Raw genomic sequence first — 18,635 nt, 5'->3', positions numbered from 1 at the left:
ATTTCTTTCTCTAGAAACTTTACAATCTATGAGATATCATTTTACAACCATGCAAGCCTTCTATATATCAAAGATAGCCTCCCAACCACTCTAATTTCGTGGATCACCATCCCTAGAAGATTACAAAACTACACATTGGGTCAAGGGGACAACATTGGGTGAAACAAAGCAGTTAGTGGCCTGCTATCTGCAAAATGGTGGGCGCCCGCAACGTAGGGTGGGAGCCCGCGGGGTGTCAACATGGCTTGGCTGCGTCACAAGGCGGGGGCCCGCAGGTAGTGGCGAGCGCCCGTAAATTTGCAAGCTTTCTGTCTCATTTGGCAAGCGCCCGCAAGGGCGTTGCGGGCGCCCGTGATGCTTGGAAAGCACCAACTTGAATCGTGAACTGCTTTTGGTTTGGTCCAATGACGCGCTCATCATGGCTAGCGCTTTTTGAAGAGATAACCAGGAGTTCAATGGATTACTGGCTTGGCCAAAATGAAGGTCCCCGGCAAGCATGCTTTCATTCTTCAAGAACTCAACAAAGCCGCACTTTTAACTATCTTTGGGGCACCAACCTGAAAGTAAACAAAAACATGCAAATGAAGCTAATATATACAATATGATCAACTAATGGACTTAACTAATGCAAATAAGGGCGCTTGAATATGCAATATTTGGAGCTTATCACACCCCCAAACTTATATTTTGCTAGTCCCATAGCAAAACCAAAAATGAAGCTCATAACAAAAATTACAACATTTGTATTGCTATCAACATACATCAACTATGGTGCAAGAAAATACACACACAGCTTATTTGTAACTTGGAACAAACAGAATATTGGAGACGGAATCATTTTGTAGACTACTTTGTGTATAGGAAGCCTTGATATAACAAAATGGCTAAACATATTTTAATTCTCATGCATCAACATCACAGTCTATATAAATACTTCAATTGTCATCTTTTAAATAGAAATCAACTCTAACTTCAATGAAAGTGAACTGGGTTCCCAATATGTAACTTTTACCTTCTTTTCTAATTTCAAAACACAAGTCTTCAAATCATTGAATTTGCCTTTTAAATGAAGTCGCTAAGGCATGATTTATTCAAAATACACATTTTTATTGCTTTTTTTTTTTTTTTTTTTTTTTTTTTTTTTTTTTTTTTTTTTTACATACATATTATGGTCGTGCAATGCCGAAATCCCTTAAGCTTTCTAACCGACCCATGTAGCAAGTGTTAGGCCAGCAACTCCCAAACCGGATGGCTTTAGGGTGCTAAGTGTAAGGACACTCCAAGGGCTTAATAACTCGAGTTGGCAAGGCTACAAACTCCAATGAACCATATTTATTTATTTTAATTTTTGTGAATGATCGTGCAATGCCTAAGTCCTTTAAGCTTTCTAACTAACGCATGTAGCAAGTGTTAGACCAGCAACTCCTAAACCAGATGGCTTTAGGGTGCTAAGTGTAAGGACACTCCAAGGGTTTAATAACTCGAGTTAGCAAGGCTACGAACTTAAACTAGTCATTATCCTTATTCATTTTTTATTATTTTTTATTTTTTTAAGATTCAATGCCAAAGATATCCATTCATTAGGGTCATCAATTTAAATTAACTGAGTCAAGGTCAAGGTAAATCAGGTTACATGCCTCACAATTAAGTTTCCGGTGTGCATCTATGAAGTGTGAAGCATAGAAGAGCATGAAATCTTATGAAAATCTAATTGAAGCATTTATACAAACCGATTTGAATCAACATGATCATTTCAGATTTTTCTTTATCTTCAAAACAATCATTTGCCTCTATACACAAAGTATTAAGCATATGCTTTAATCTCCAACAAGTTTCAAGATTACACTATCCTTGCTTCCCAAAAATTGAATTTATTAACATACATGAATCAAGTTAGAACATGCAAGCAAAAATGGAACATGCAAGCAAAAATGCAATACCAAAATATACCCCAAACTTGAATGTCACATTGTCCTCAGTATGAGAAGATAAAAAATGGAATTGGAAATGAGAAATAAGAAGGTACAAAAAGTAATAATACCAAGGAGAGGAGAAATTTTCGTGGCGGCGTGACAATATGCCACCAAGTGAATTCCAAAAGCCATGCCCCCAAACATGATTCGAAAAACCTGTCAAAAACACATTTATGCACAACAAGCATCATAAAAATCCAAACAGAGATAAAACTAAACAACTGCAATTTTATTTAAATAAAACCCAAGTGTCTATGCAAAATAGCAAAAAGAGTTGTAGTTATAAGTCAAAATAAGAACCAAAAGTAATGCCAAATGCGGCCCAACATAAAGCAAAAGAGTACTACTGAAAAGCAAAATAGAAATTGAAATAAAAAAATCACTACATCATCAGAGTAGAGGATGAGCCACCGGCGCCGCCTGGGGGTCAGTCAATCAGAAACTGCAGCATGGCCTGCAATACCTGTTGTCCCTTCTGAGTCTCCTTACGGAAGTTCGTAAGGGTGCCCTCCATGGTCTCGACTTGCAGCTAAACGGTATCAAGATGGGTACTGAGAGAGTCGTAATCGGCATCAGACATAGGAGGCGGTGGTGGTGCAACAGGTGCAGGAGCAGCTGGTGTAGGAGAGCAACAGGGACAGCTGGAACTCCCCAATCAAACACACCACCAATACGGGCTTGATGAGAAGTCTTAAGCTGGATGGTGCTCGACTTCCATGCACCAAGGTCAAAAAGGAATACCTCAGGGTTCTTCTCTTCTCTTTGGGGGACCCTAAACTTTTTATTCTTAGGGAGCTTGGTGACCAAGTACGGAAAAGGAAGAACCCAAGTGAGGGCATTGTCCGACTGCATCACAAAAAGATTATTGTAGACCATAAGAAGCTGGTCCCATATAAGCTGCGGGAGACAAAACCAATGTCCCTTCTCACCAGCATAAAGGGTGTGCAGAAAAACCCCTTTACGCTCAGAATACTTAGGAACGGGAAGTGATGTGTGTCAATAATAATTAACCACTCGCAATAGAATGAATCCTTATAGGATAGGGATATGTTGAGGGTGTCGAACCTCAAGGACTATGGTGGTTCATCGAGTCTTCAATTAACAATATTTTAATTTAGAAAGAGGATTTAATTTGTTGTGTTGTATTACAATTCAATAATATAAAAGAAAATAAACAGAATAAAAGGAATGAGATCAAGAGAAGAAATACTTAAGGATTGATTTCACCAAGAACCTCATACTATGGTCAGCTGTTCAACCTTGGGATTTCAATAATTATATATCATATGGAATTAAACTCAATAACATTCATTTAATTCGGTTTTAAAGAAAGATGTTTTATAAATTTCAATTAATAATAACCTATCTTCGATTGGCATGAATTATCTACATACCTACTTCTAACTAATTTTGTCGTATAACTCGTCTTCCCTAGGCATAGACTATTAAAACATTAATTCACAAAATACGTTTGAACACCATTGCATGATCTCTATTCTTATGTCCGACGGCTCCGCCAGATATCATCCATAAGAATGGGTTGAGAATAATTTAAGAATAATTAAATCTAAGATAAGGTATTAATCATTCAAAAACTATTTAATAATTAAAACACCAATTGAATTAAGCAATTGCCCAAAATCATCCAATCAAAATACATAGTGTTCAGATTCGGGCTACATCAATGCCCTAAGAGAAGAATTAGCTACTCATGACAATGCAAGATATCATCTGTGTTGTTGTGGTCTTCATCGTCAAGGTCTACACTGCTCTCTTGGGGACTTCCCTTGAAGACCCTAAAAGCCGCCGTGAGAAAGAGATATGAAAGAAAGGACGAATGAGATAATGGATTGATGGCCTTGTGCCTCCTTTTATAGAAGAAATAAATTCTAATAAGGGTTAGACGGGCTTTTAGGTCTTCTAGGGTAATTTGGGCCCATAAGGAAACAAAGAAATATGATTTTTGGTCATTCCCGCATGTATTTACGACTTCCAGGACGTCCATACTTGAGCATCTGAGTCCCAGGCTCGAGCATTAAGGTTCAGGCTCAAGCATCATCTGCCAGCAACTTTGTCCAACTTTGCAGTGCAATTTTAACCCATTTAGAATGCCAATTTGGAGATGGCTATAGAAGATAAAAACGTTAATCTTCGAGTCTTCTTTCTAGAGCCACTGAGTTTGCTCAATTTGGAATTCTGAGTCAAAAGTTATGGCCAAAATACTGAAGCGGGTTCAGAGTTTTCAGCCATGCTCGAGCCTGTAGTGTTGATGCTCAATCCTTTTGATTCGTGCTCAAGTATCATAGCTGATGCTCAAGCTCTGGGAGCAAAAATTGTCCCGAACGTCTTTTTATTGATGGTGCTCGATTCTCTCTTCATGGTGCTCAATCCCAAGGTGTGGGGCTCGAGCATTGGGGTTATAGTCTTGAGCTTTAGGTGTTAGTGTTTGATACTTAAGGTCTGGCACAAGGTCGGGGAGCTTGGAAATCAATTGCTTCAAATTCTGACGCCTCATGCTCGAGCTTGAGGGTCAAGGCTTGAGCACCCATAGTTAAGGCTCAAGCACCCTATGGTAAGGCTCGAGTATCAAGGTACAAGGCTCGAGCTTTGGATGTTGAACTCGTCCAAAATTCACTATTAAAGCTCTTGGCCTACTCTGAATGACCGGCAATGACGCGGTAAACTTCATTATCATTCCTTTCATCATAAAAGCCCAGTTTTAACTGTTTCTTTGGGAAAGCACCTAAAAACATGAAATAAACATAAATCTGTATAAAACAGGATAGATGTATCGCTTAAAGTCTTAACATACGCATATTTAGGGGCTCGAATATGCAATATTCAATGCTCATCACACCCCCAAACTTACATATTGCTAGTCCCTTAGCAATACAGAACTAAAAAGCTACTTTCGTGGGAATCACGGTGGCATTTAGCCTATGTAACAAGCCTTTAAACCCCTAGGTTACCCCTAGTGGATGAGTTATAGTCTCATGAGGTTTCCAGTGAAAATACCCACAAACTTCAAATTAGTGCCTTAATTGCACAATAAGCTCATTCAAACCTGTTTTCATATCATAATGTTCTAGTAATGCATCAATCAGTTAACTACAACAAGTATAAGGAACTATATTAAATAAGAAAAATCTCTAACTCTTAATATCATATCAGCAACCATGGTCCCCATATGTCAATTTAATCACATGTTCAACAATATCGATCCCCAAAATCCTTTTTAATAGTGAACTTACAATTTTAAACATGTGGCTTACTATCCATACTTACATCTAACTCATGTGATCGCTCAATTCATAAGTAAACCTTTCAAATTCTGATCCCTAAGGTATTTTTCCTACTTTTCTACAGGTATGCATTTACTTTTTTTCATCACTCAATTTTTTCAACTCTTTTTTTTTTTTTCAAAAGCATACTGTGTAATGCTCAGGTCTATTAAGCTTTCTAAATCACTCTTGTAATGAGTTTTAGCCAATGACTCCCAAACTAGATGGCTTTAGGGTATTAGGTGTTAAAACACCCCTACGGACCTAATTGCTCAAGTAATTTAGGCAACCTAAACTTCTTATGTAACGAACTTTCAGTTAGTGACTCTCAAACCGGATGGCTTTAGGGCATTAGGTGTTGAAACACCCCTAAAGATAGGTACAGACCCAAACTGGACCCTTTTTTTTTTCTCTCTTTTCATTTGTTTCTTTCACATTGGTGAAGATTTTTTATTTTTATTTTTATTGCATGCATACCATTTTATTGCTTTCATTTTTTTTTATACCTTGGTTCTCAAAATCATAAAATTCACCTACTTATCTTAGTTTAACACAAATCAGAATAAGACTTTAAGTTTATACCCCACAGAATGCATGTAAGTGTGAACATGTGCAAAGTGAAGTATTCTAGGAATCAAAATAATCAAATTGTAATCATTCTGACAAAGTGGACCACAGGCCACCAACTGATATAAAAAATTTTCAAAAATCCCTATTTAGCATGATTCAGCATACAAGCCATCTTAAATCAATATCAGACTACATATGGACATCACAACAATCAATGGATTCAAAATTATGCTTAAACAATTAAATTGCATCCTCTTGTACACAATATATCAACAACAAAATTTTAAAAAAGCACTACAATACCCCCAAACTAAAGATGCACATTGTCCTCAATGTGTGAAAACAAATGTAGAGTTAGAAGGATATTACCAAATACGCAGAACTAGCAAGGATCAAGAATTGATAGCTCAGAGGAATGAAATTGTCACCTCACCCCCAAACTTAGTTCTTTATACCTGATAAAATAATCACACTCCACAAAACACATCAGAGTATCAAGTATATAGAGTAAAACATATATATATCATTATGCACAAGTCAATTAAAATTTTTTTTTAATCAAAACAAACCTAATAAAAGAAAAATACATAAATAAACTAACCTAATTTTTTTTTTTTATAAAAACAAACCTAAACTATCCTAATCGAAAAATAAAAAGAAAAATAAAAAAAGAACTAAAATCCTAGAAAAACTAAAAAGAATAAAAATAAAAATAAAATAAATCAAATCAAACTAAAGTACAAAACTACAAGTATTAAGTTTAACGTCGATAGCTTGACAGCATGCTAAGTTTAACGTAGCTAGCTCGACTATACATCATTCCTTAGCCTGTATCCAACAATTCAACTACCTCCCTCATCCCAAAACCAGTCCTACGGGTGATTATGAAATTCGAAATAGGAGGAACCACTGTGGTTCCATTAATACCCATGAAAGAATACTCAAGCTTATCTGGTGTTTGCTTAGGCTCAAGTTTGTGAGAGGACTCACAAGAAGGACACGAAGGACTCGAAATCAAAGGAGGAGGATTTTTTGTTGGAAATATGGTGACTGAATCCTCATCAATGACATCAAGAAAGAAGCACTCATCTTTCTCTGAGGAATATGGAGTGGCATTGAAGATGTTTAATTTGAGCTTCATGTTCCCAAAAGAAATATCCATAGCCCAAGTCCTACAATTAATGTTGGCATTTGTTGTAGCTAAGAATAGACGACCAAGAATCACTGGGTATATCGATTGGTATCATGGATAGGTTTTGTATCCAAGACAAGAAAGTCAACCGGAAAATAGAACTTATCCACTTTAATGAGAACATCTTCAATGATCCCACGTGGTTTCTTCATAGATCGATCAGCAAGTTACAACACTACTGACGTGGGTTTAAGCTCTCCCAAGCGTAATTTCTCATACACCGAGTAAGGAAGAAGATTGACACTCACTCCAAGATTAAGAAGTGTTCTGTCTATGCCATTAGTTCCAATGATGCAAGATATGGTAGGAGCACTAGGATCTTTGAACTTACGAGGAGTGTTGTGCTGAATGATTGCACTGACTTGCTTAGTGAAATAGATTTTCTTAGAGACTTAGCTTTTTTATTTTCTCTTTTGAGTGCACAAGTTTTTCAAAAATTTAGCATAGGCAAGGATTTGATTGATAGCATCTAGGAGAGAAATATTGACTTTTACCTGTTTGAAGACATCCATCATGTCTTGGATTTTCTGTCCTTGCTTACCAAAGTAAGAAGGTCCTTTGAGACGTTCAGGAAAAAGTGCTCTTGGCTCATAAGTTGTATCAAGGTTGGGAGTAGATGAAGAAGTGACTTCACCTTCAACTTCTTTAGAACTTGATGGAAGTGGATGTGAGGGAACATCTGTGGGATGTGGAGTTGGAAGAATGGGATTGATAGGAATCCTACGCCTCACTTTTTCTACCTTTTTTCCCTCAACTTGATTATCAATGATATTTCCACTCCTTAAAGTAGTGATAGCATTAATTTGCTCATGACGAGTACTTGAAGAGTTAGTCTCATTAAGCATCTAAGTTTACCTGACTTGATTTGTAAATGGCTAACTTAAAAATTTCCCTTCCTCTTTTTGATTTAACACTTTTACTATTTCTCCAACTTGAGTAGATAGTTGCCTAACTTGAATTTCTAGATTGAATATAGATTGAGAATGGGAATTCAACAATTCATTGTTAGACTTAAGGTTACTAAGTGCAGCCATGACATTCTCTTCAAATGCAGACGAGTACTTAGGAGGAGGAGGATCAAGATTAACTTGGTTCCTAAATTAAAGAGGACAGTACATGGAAGATTGATTGAAAGAATTATTTAGCAAAGGATTAGATGAATTATGGTACTATCCGTGAGATTGGGGAACAATATTGCCTTGGCTTTGATTCTGCCATGATATATTGGAATAATATCTCCAGCTAGGGTTATAAGTATTGGAATTTGGATTGTAACCCGAACTAGAGAATGCAGCATTGGTTTGCACTTGTGGTTTTTTAAAAGGTTAATCCAAGAAGGACAATTGGCAGCATAATGAGATGGACTAGCACAGACAGAACACACCTCTTTTGGCAAAGAGGAGTGTTGAGATGAACTAATAATACTAACAGCTGATAAAACATGGTCAAACATACGATTCAACACTTCCATTTGAGTGGCAAGCTCTCTAGATTTTTTTGCTTCATATAAACTTTCAACTTAAAGGACACTAGGAGTGGTCCTAGACCTAAGGGAAGCATGTTGTACATAATTTTCACTTAGGGCCTCAAACAATTCCTAAGCGTCATCTGGACTCTTATGAAAGAAACCACCATTACTATAAGCATCTACCATATTCCTATGTGGATCATGTAATCCATCATAGAAGATTTGCACCAAATGCCATTTACGAATATCATAGTGTGGACACTTTCTCAGAAGATCATTGTATCTCTCCCAAGTATCATGAAGTTGTTCACCCGGGATTTGGGAGAACGCTATGATTTCTCTTCTCATTTGTGTGGTTTTACCCACAGTGTAGTATTTTTTAAAAAACTCTTGTTGCAACTTATCCCATGTGCTTATGGAATTATGAGGTAGGGAGTGCAACCAAGTTCTAGCTTTTTCCTTAAGAGAAAATTGGAAGAGTCTCATCCTAAAAGCATCACCAGAGAGAGTGGACAAATTGGTAGTTGAACACAATTCTAGAAATTCATGCATGTGCTTATAGGGATCTTTAGTAGCGAACCCATGGAATATTGGAAGCATTTAGATCATAGCTGGCTTGATCTCAAAGTGGGTTGCATTAGATTGTGGGAATTGAAAGCAGCAAGGTGATGTATATGAGGTGGGAATGAAGTGATCGCTCAATTGTGGTCCATTTGGATTAGCACCATTATTAGCCATGTTTGATTTAAAGAATTCTCCTAACAGTTTAGGCAAAGTTCAATGGTAACAAGGAGTAACAAAAAGAAAAATTTCAGGTGAAGAAAAACAACAAAAACTCACAAAAGGTCCTGAAACCAAAGCTTCTATTCCTTAGGCATCTTCGTCCTCGCTGCTAGATTCCTGCACTTGAAAAGAAAAAGAAATAAGGTGAGATAGTAGAAAGTCTTAAAACTATAAATTAAACTAGAATTAATCTGAAACTCAACAAAACCGTGATACAGTCCCCGGCAACGGCGCCAAAAATTGATGTGTGTCAATAATAATTAACCACTTGCAATAGAATGAATCATTGTAGGATAGGGCTATGTTCAGGGTGTCGAACCTTAAGGACTATGGTGGTTCATCGAGTCTTCAATTAACACTATTTTAATTTAGAAAGAGGATTTACTTTGTTGTGTTGTATTGCAATACAATAATATAAAAGAAAATAAACAGAATAAAAGGAATGAGATCAAGAGAAGAAATACTCAGGGATTGATTTCACTACGAACCTCATACTATGGTCAACTGTTCAACGTGGGATTTCAATAATTATATATCATATGGAATTAAAGTCAATAACATTCATTTAATTCGGTTTTAAAGAAAGATGTTTTATAAATTTCAATTAATAATAACCTATCTTTAGTTGGCACGAATTATCTATCTACAAACTTCTAACTAATTTTGCAGTATAACTCGTCTTCCCTAGGCGTAGACTATGAAAACATTCATTCATAAAATACGTCGGAACACCATTGCATGATCTCCATTCTTATGTCCGACAGGGCTCCACCAGATATCATTCATAAGAATGGGTTGAGAATAATCTAAGAATAATCAAATCTAAGACAAGGTATTAATCATTCAAAAAATATTTAATAATTAAAACACCAATTGAATTAAGCAATTACCCAAAAACATGAAATCAAAATACATTATATATTAAATTCCCAAAGTACAGAACAATCAAACCATAGTGTTCAGATTCGGGCTACATCAATGCCCTAAGAGAGGAATTAGCTACTCATGACAACGCAAGATATCATCTATGTTGTTGTGGTCTTCATCGCCAAGGTCTGCACTTCTAGCTTATGGACTTCCCTTTAAAACCCTAAAAGCTACCGAGAGAAAGAGATATGAGAGAATGGATGAATGAGATAATGGATTGATGGCCTTGTGCCTCCTTTTATAGAAGAATTAACTTCTAATAAGGGTTGGACGGGCTTTTAGGTCTTCTAGGGTAATCTGTGCCTATAAGGAGACAAAGAAATATGATTTTTGGTCATTTCCGCATGTATTTACGACTTCCAGGACGTCCATGCTCGAGTATCAGATTCCCAAGCTCGAGCATTAAGGTTCAGGTTCGAGCATCATCTACCGGCAACTTTGTCTAACTTTGCACTGGAATTTTTACCCATTTAGAATGCGAATTTGGAGATGGCTATTACAGACAAAAACGTTAAGCTTCGAGTCTTCTTTCTAGAGCCGCTAAGTTTGCTCAATTTAGAGTTCTAAGTCAAAAGTTATATCAAAAATTATGAAGCAGATTCAGAGTTTTCAGCCATGCTCGAGCCTGAAGTGTTGATGCTCGATCCTTTTGATTCGTGCTCGAGCATTAAAGCTGATGCTTGAGCTCTGGGACCAAAAATTGTTCGGAACGTCTTTTTATTGATGGTGCTCAATCCTCTCTTTGGCATGCTTGATCCCAAGGTGTTCGGCTCGAGCATTGGGGTTGTAGGCTCGAGCTTTAGGTGGTAGTGCTCGATCCTTGAGGTCTGGCACGAGGTCTAGGAGCTTGGAAATCAATTCCTTCAAATTCTGATGCCTTATGCTCGAGCTTTAGGTTCAAGGCTCGAGCATCCTGTGGTAAGGTTCGAGCATCAAGGTACAAGGCTCAAGCATCAAGGTACAAGGCTCGAGCTTTGGATATTGAACTTCTCCAAAGCTTGCTCTAAATGACCGGTAATGACGCGGTAAACTTCATTATCATTCTTTTCATCATAAAAGCCCGGTTTTAACTGTGTCGTTTGGAACATACCTTAAAACATGAAATAAACATAAATCAGTATAAAACAGGATAGATGTATTGCTTTAGGTCTTAACATATGCATATTTAGGAGCTCGAATATGCAATATTCAGTGCTCATCAGGAAGGACATTTTTGGCAAGGATGGAGTCCAAGAACCATAGCCGGCACGGGAGGAATGACTTATTCGTGCTTGATTTGCGACTCCCGGTATACATGTTGTGGCAAATTTCCTCGACAATTTCTGATAATTTCAGCTCAGCTGGAGGGTCATCGTATAGAGGCTGGTCCAGTTCATTTACCGAAGATACCAATGGACAGTCCAAGGCCGTAGCAAGGTCATGAAGGTTGAATTCAAAAGATATGCCATCAATGGTGGTCTTAATGACCTCCTATTCTATATAGGAATAAAATATGTTGGAATAGAACTGGCGGACGATGCGCGGATAGAAAGAGCTAGCACATGGTTTGATTAGAGCTTTTAGGCCATGGTCCTTTAACTCTTGGACCACCCATGCTGTTTCTAGATTTCATCGAAACCATCTTTGATGACAAATTTTGCCTCCGTTTCAATGGGCCATTCTGCCCAATTTGGTGTGGGAGGTTTCTCGGAAGGTTTGGGAGCCACTTAGAAGAGGGATTTGGCTTTGGCAATTTATCGAACACCTGGCGTGCAAGACAATTAGGAAGAGAGACAGAATGATTAGAGATGTGAAATCTCAAAAGAAAATTCCTGCAATCAGGAATATACAAACCCAAACAACTACAAATCCTCAACATCATCAATCCCGTCCTCCATTGATAAAAAAATTGAGAGAAAGAGAAAAGGAAACTTATCCAAATTGAAGAAACTAAAAGCCCCCTTCTTGGAGTGCAATAGAGATGGATGAGAGAATGAAAGGATGAGGGAAATGATGGAGATGAGGGTTTGTAATGGAAATAGGGTAAGGAGGGAAAATAAGGAAGAATGAGAAGAAGAGTAGGGGAATTACAGAAGCTGGGCCGAGAGGGAAAGAGAGAGGGAGAGAGAGTATTTAAAAATGGGCCAAGGGTTCATTGGTTTTTATAAAACCCGAAGGCTGGCGGGTGCTTGCATCGCGGGGCAGGCGCCCACGAGTTGTCAAGGTTAGGCCCCGGCGCTGATGAAAACACGTGGCAGGGGCCCGCAAGGCTTGGCGGGGCCCCGTAAAATTCAAAACTTACTGCCTAAAATGGCAAGGACCCGCGGTGCATGGCAGGTGCCCGCAATGCTGCTGGGCAAAAACCTCCTTGTTGAAGTGATTTTTGGCCTAACGGAGGCCTGGCCGGGGTCGAAAAATTCCGTAATTAGAAGATTCAGCTCCTATGGACCCTAGACACATTGTAAAACCCTCGGAATGGGATTCGGAGCTTATTTGCAAAAGCGCTATTTTTGAGGCCCGAATTTCCCATGATTTTTGGATTTTTCTAGAAAATTACCGGAATGACCTTGAAAAATTTCGAAAATGGTACTGAGACCTTAAAATGACTAAGAAAACTAAATGTGACCTTTGGAATGCAATTTGAGACAATTACGGGAAAAGTTCACATTTTGGCTACACTTAGCTAATTTTCGGAAAATTTTAGCTAAGGTAACTTGAAAGAGGGAAGCTTGGAAGTTTAAAAAATTACTTCCCATAAGTACTAAATTTAATATCGATAGCTAGATGAACCACGATGCGACATTAGTCCTTGTAAATTGGGTCCGTCAATAGGACTTTCTCTACTTTTCGGATAAGGACTATGCCATCAACATAAGGCTTAAGCCGTTGGCCATTAAACTTAAAGAGAGATCCATCGGTAAGATCATGAAGTTCAATGGCTCCATGAGGAAAGACGGATGAGATAATATATGGACCATCCCACCGTGAACGGAGTTTACTGGGAAAGAGTCGTAAGTGAGAATTGAAAAACCAAACTTTCTATCCAGGGGCAAAAGACTTGTTGACAATATGCTTGTCCTGAAATGCTTTAGTATTTACCTTATAGATTTTGGCGCTCTCATATACATCATTTCGAATTTCCTCAAGCTATTAAGCTGCAATTTACGAGTAGAACCGGCTTGCTTAAGATCAAAGTTGAGCCGTTTTATGGCCCAATAAGCGCGGTGCTTTAACTCTACCGAGAGATGACAAGCTTGACCAAAGACAAGTCGATATGGTGACATGCCGTTGGGTGTCTTCTATGCTGTCCGACAGGCACAAAGCGTATCAGTTAGTCTTAATGACCAATCTTTGCGGTCTGGACAAACCGTTTCTTCCAGAATATGCCTAATCTCACGGTTAGATACTTCCACTTGACCACTCGTTTGAGGGTGGTAAGGTGTGGCAACCTTATGAATGATCGAGCATTTAAGAAGGACGAATCTGAGATAACGATTTCGAAAATGAGATGGGGGTTCTTGGCGCACCAAACTGACTAAAGATATTCAATTGAACGAACTTGGCCACAACTTTATGATCGTTGGTTTTGGTAGCCTTCGCCTCAACCCACATAGACACATAGTCCACCGCTACAAGAATGTACTCATAGCCATAAGAGGATGGAAACGATCCTATGAAGTCAATTCCCCTCACATCAAAAATTTCTATAATTAAGATGGGATTAAGGGGCATCATGTCTCATCTGGACATAGATCCGAGCTTTTAGCAATGCTCACATAACTTGCAAAAATTGAAAGCATCCTAAAATAAAGGTGGCCAATAAAATCTACTTTGAAAGACTTTGTCAGCAGTTTTCTTGGCACTGAAGTATCCTCCATATGCAAGTGTGTGGCAGAAATTTAGGACACTTGACAATTCGGCTTCGGGGATATATCGCTGGATGATTTGGTCCAGGCAATACTTGAATAATTCTGGATCTTCCCAAAAGAAATTTTTAACTTGGGAGAAGAACTGGTCTTTCTCTTGTTTTGACCATTTGGATGGAATTTTTCCTACCGTAAGGCAGTTGACAATATCCGCAAACCAAGGAATATTTGAATGGGAAATCTGAAACAGTTACTCATCTGGAAAAGAATCACGAACTGCAGCAAATTTAGAGGATTTCTCAATAAGTAAACGAGAGAGATGGTCTGCGACAACATTGTCTATCCCTTTTTTGTCCCGGATTTCAATATCAAACTCTTGGAGCCCTAATTAGCTGGGGTTTGGTCTCTTTTTTAGCGAGCAAATGCCTAAGAGCGACATGGTCTGAAAAGACAATGACCATGGATCTAAGAAGATAAGAACGGAATTTATCCAAGGCATATACCACAGCTAGCAACTCTTTTTCAGTGGTAGTGTAATTCAAATGAGCATCAGAGAGAGTTTTTCTAGCGTAATAGATAGCATACGATAGCTTGTCCACATGCTGGCCTAAAACCGCACCCAATGCATAACCGAATACATCACACATGATCTCAAATAGAAGAGACCAGTTAAGCGGTTTCATGATTAGGGCTGAAGAGAGAAGAGTATGGAGCTTCTTGAAAGCTTCCAAACATGCTTCATCAAAATTGAAGGGAATATCCTGGGCGAGTAGATTACACAAAGGCAGGGATATTTCGCTAAAATCTTTGATGAAGCGGCGATAAGAGCCGGCATGACAAAGAAAGGAACAGATTTTTCGGACAGAATTCGGGGGAGGAAGGGTAGAGATTAATTTAACTTTAGCCTTGTCGACCTCTATTCCCCTTTTAGAAATAACATGTCCCAAGACAATGCCTTCTTGGACCATAAAATTACTCTTTTCCCAACTTAGAATCAAATTTGTCTCCTTGCATCTTTGAAGCACAAGGGATAAATTGTGGAAACAGGAGTCAAAGGAAGATCCAAAGATGGAGAAATCATCCATAAACACTTCCAAAAATATTTCAACCATATAGGAAAATATGGACATCATGCACCTTTGGAAAGTTGTCGGTGCATTGCATAGCCCAAAGGGCATGTGTCTATAGGCAAATGTTCCAAAGGGACATGTGAATGTGGTCTTTTCTTAATCTTGAGGATCAATTGCCACTTCGTTATAACTGGAATAACCATCAAGGAAACAATAGTAGTTTTGTCCGGTAAGCCTTTCTAGGATTTGATTAATGAATGGGAGTGGGAAATGATCCTTCCTAGTGGTAGAATTGAGCTTCCAGTAGTCGATGCGCACACACCACCCGGTGGTGGTGTGTTGTGGCATAAGCTCTCTCGCTGACGGTGAGGCCAAATTTCTTGGGAATAATGTGAGTGGGGCTTACCCACTTGCTATCAGAGATGGGGTAGATGATTCCCATATCTAATAGCTTGATCACTTCTTTCATGACCACTTCTGTCATGTTTAGATTAAACTGGCGTTGCACCTCTCTAGAAGGTTTAGCGTCATCCTCCATATGAATGTGATGCATACAGATAGAAGGGTCAATTCCTCTCAAATTAGCCACTACCCAGCCAATAACTTCTTTGTACTCTTGTAGCACCGCTAAAAGGCTATTTTCTTGGTCCTTTAAAAGGTCCAATGCAATGATGACGGGAAGAGTTTTATTTGCACCAAGAAACAGATACTTGAGGTGGGCAGGGAGCAGGTTTAACTCAAGTTGTGGTGGAGATTTCAAGGAAGGGATCGGAGGAGTAGTGGAAAGTTTAGGAAGTGGTTCTCTTAGCACTTTTGAAGGAAGAAAGTCCATGATAGCACCAATGTCGAGCAAAGAATTTACTTCTTGGATGGATTGATTAATATCAAAGTTTATGAAATCAATGTGAGACATGCAAGTTTCAAGAGGATCTTTGCTTAGAATGAAGGAGAGAGATTCTTCAACCACTTCATCTATCACGTCAATGAGAAAACAATCATCCTCTTCGGAAGGATGTTGAGTTGCATAAAAAATGTGGAGTTTGACTTACATATTTCCAAAGGCGATATCCATCACCCTGGTTTGGCAATTTATCAAAGCATTAGCCATAGCTAAGAAAGGCCTACCGAGGATCACGGGAATATATTTCTTTTGATCATGGACCGGTTCCGTGTCAGGAACCACAAAGTCTATCGGGAAGTAGAATTTGTCCACTTTGATGATGACATCTTCAAGAATGCCCTGTGGGTGCTTCACCGATCAGTCGGCAAGCTACAAGACCACGGTGGTTGGCTTTGGATCTCCCAACCCAAGTTGTAAGTAAACTAAATATAGAATTAAGTTCACACTAGCTCCTAAATCAAGGAGGGCCCTCTCTATCTTGTTGTCACCAATGAAACACGAGATTGTCGGGGCACCCGGATACTTATCTTTGGAGGAATGTTGTGCTGAATTATCGTACTCACTTGTTCAGTTAGCCTTACCTTCTTCGGTAAATGACTTTTGGAAGTGCGCTTTTGAGTGCACAAATCCTTTAGAAATTTTGCATATGGAGGAATTTGCTTAATAGCATCCAAGAGAAGTAGGTTGATCTTTACTTGCTTAAAGACCTCCCATATGGCCTGAATTTTATAAATTTTGTTCCCAAAATGAGTCGACTCTTAGAGACGTTGAGGAAATGGAGCCTTAGGCTCATAAGAGGTCTCCACATTTGGGGTCATAAGCTTGGAAATTTCAGTGCTAGACTTTGGATTTTCAAGAGTGAAATTTGGATTAGATGAGCTAGGATTTGGATTTTTGGGAAGAAGAACTTGTTCGTCTTTTCCTCCATCAACCTTGTTATCCACAATTCGACCACTCCAAAGGGTGGTGATTGCTTGGCCCTGTTCATAAGTAGGCCCACTCAGAGGAGGGGTTTCGTCAATCACATGCATCCCTTTAAGATTCTCAAATGGTTGAGTGGGAAATTTTCCATTATTTCTTTGAAGAAGTTGGTTCATTGAATTAGCTATTTGTCCCACTGAATTCTCAAGTTTAGCTATTGACTGAGTATGTGAATGAACCATTTGGAGAGTGGGCTGCAATGATGTCAGCAGTTGTTTGTTAGATTCTAACATTTACTTGTTAAGAGATTCCATCATTTGCTTATTTGTAGCGAGAATTTCATCAGTTGGAAACACAGAAGGTGGAGTAGAAACATTTGGATTATAGTGTGGACGGTAACTTGAAGAGGCTTGAAATTGCCTATTTGAAAATTAAGAAGAGGGCTGATTTTGATGCCCTTGATTTTGAAATGTTGAATTTTGTGGGGCGGGTTACCTCCATGAAAAATTATGATGATCTATCCATCCCGGATTATAGGTATTGGAGTAAGGATTATTTCCGGGCCTAAAAAATATAGCATTTTCTTGCTCTTGATTGTTTCTAGGAAATTGCTCCGGTGTGGGGTAATCTTCCAACAGATGGAATGGGCTAGTGCATGATGCACACACCGCACTTGCTGAATTTTGAGACAAGGAAGGAGAGAGATGTGGTGCCATTAATTGGTAGAATTTGTGAGCGATGGCATCCACTTGAGAAGATTTTTCCCTCATTGTCTTTGGTTAACATAGATTGGTGTTCTTTGCATTGGTTGAGGTTGGAGCCCTACGAGAATTATGTTGCAATGAGTTTTCACTCAAATTCTCGAGTAAGGTCTAAGCCTCATCCGCATTTTTGGACATGAACATCCCTCCACATGATGAGTCAACCATGAATCTATGTGGGTCGGTTAAACCAGTATAGAAAGCTTGCACCAATTACCATATTGGAATTAGATGGTACGATATTTCCTAAGGAGGTCTTGAAGTCTTTCCCAAGTCTCATGGAGTTGTTCCTAATCGATTTGCGAAAAACTAAGAATGGAACGCCTCATTTGGTTAGTCTTACTCACAGGATAGTACTTTTTTAAGAATTCTTGTTGCAATTGAGCCTATGTAGTGATGGAATTTGCAGTAAGGGAGTTCAACCAATATTTTGCCCTATCTTTTAAGGCGAATGGGAAGAGATGCAAATGGAGAGCATTTTCAGGGAAGCCCATCAGCTTGATGGTTGAACAGATTTCAAGGAACTCATCAAGATGCTTATAGGGGTCTTCATTTTCAAAGCCATAAAAGGATGGAAGCATTTGAATTATGCTAGATTTGATCTCATATTGGGCTGCCTCAATGTTTGGCATCACTATGCAAGAAAGAGAGGCATAAGTTGTATGGATGAAATGGTCCCTAAGAGTCATAGGTACAACATTTGGAATTTTGGCCCTGTCATTATTGATTCTTTCATTCCCGACATTTCCTTCATTTCCAGCCATTGTATTAAATTCAAGTTCAGTTTCTCTTATATTTTCAGATTCCCTAAGGTTTCTTCTAAGAGTCTTTTCAAGTGAATTTATGTCAATTGGGGCATCAAGAGTTGGCAAAGATAATGACCTATGTCCCAATATCAACTACACAATTCACAACAAGCACAACACTTCTTCACCATAACATC

Source organism: Cornus florida, unplaced genomic scaffold (genome assembly GCF_030987335.1).
Source record: "Cornus florida cultivar Cherokee Brave unplaced genomic scaffold, ASM3098733v1 CherokeeBrave_3.0.0_Hap2_Chr04, whole genome shotgun sequence".
NCBI lineage: Eukaryota > Viridiplantae > Streptophyta > Magnoliopsida > Cornales > Cornaceae > Cornus > Cornus florida.
Note: the sequence above shows the minus strand (reverse complement) of the source record.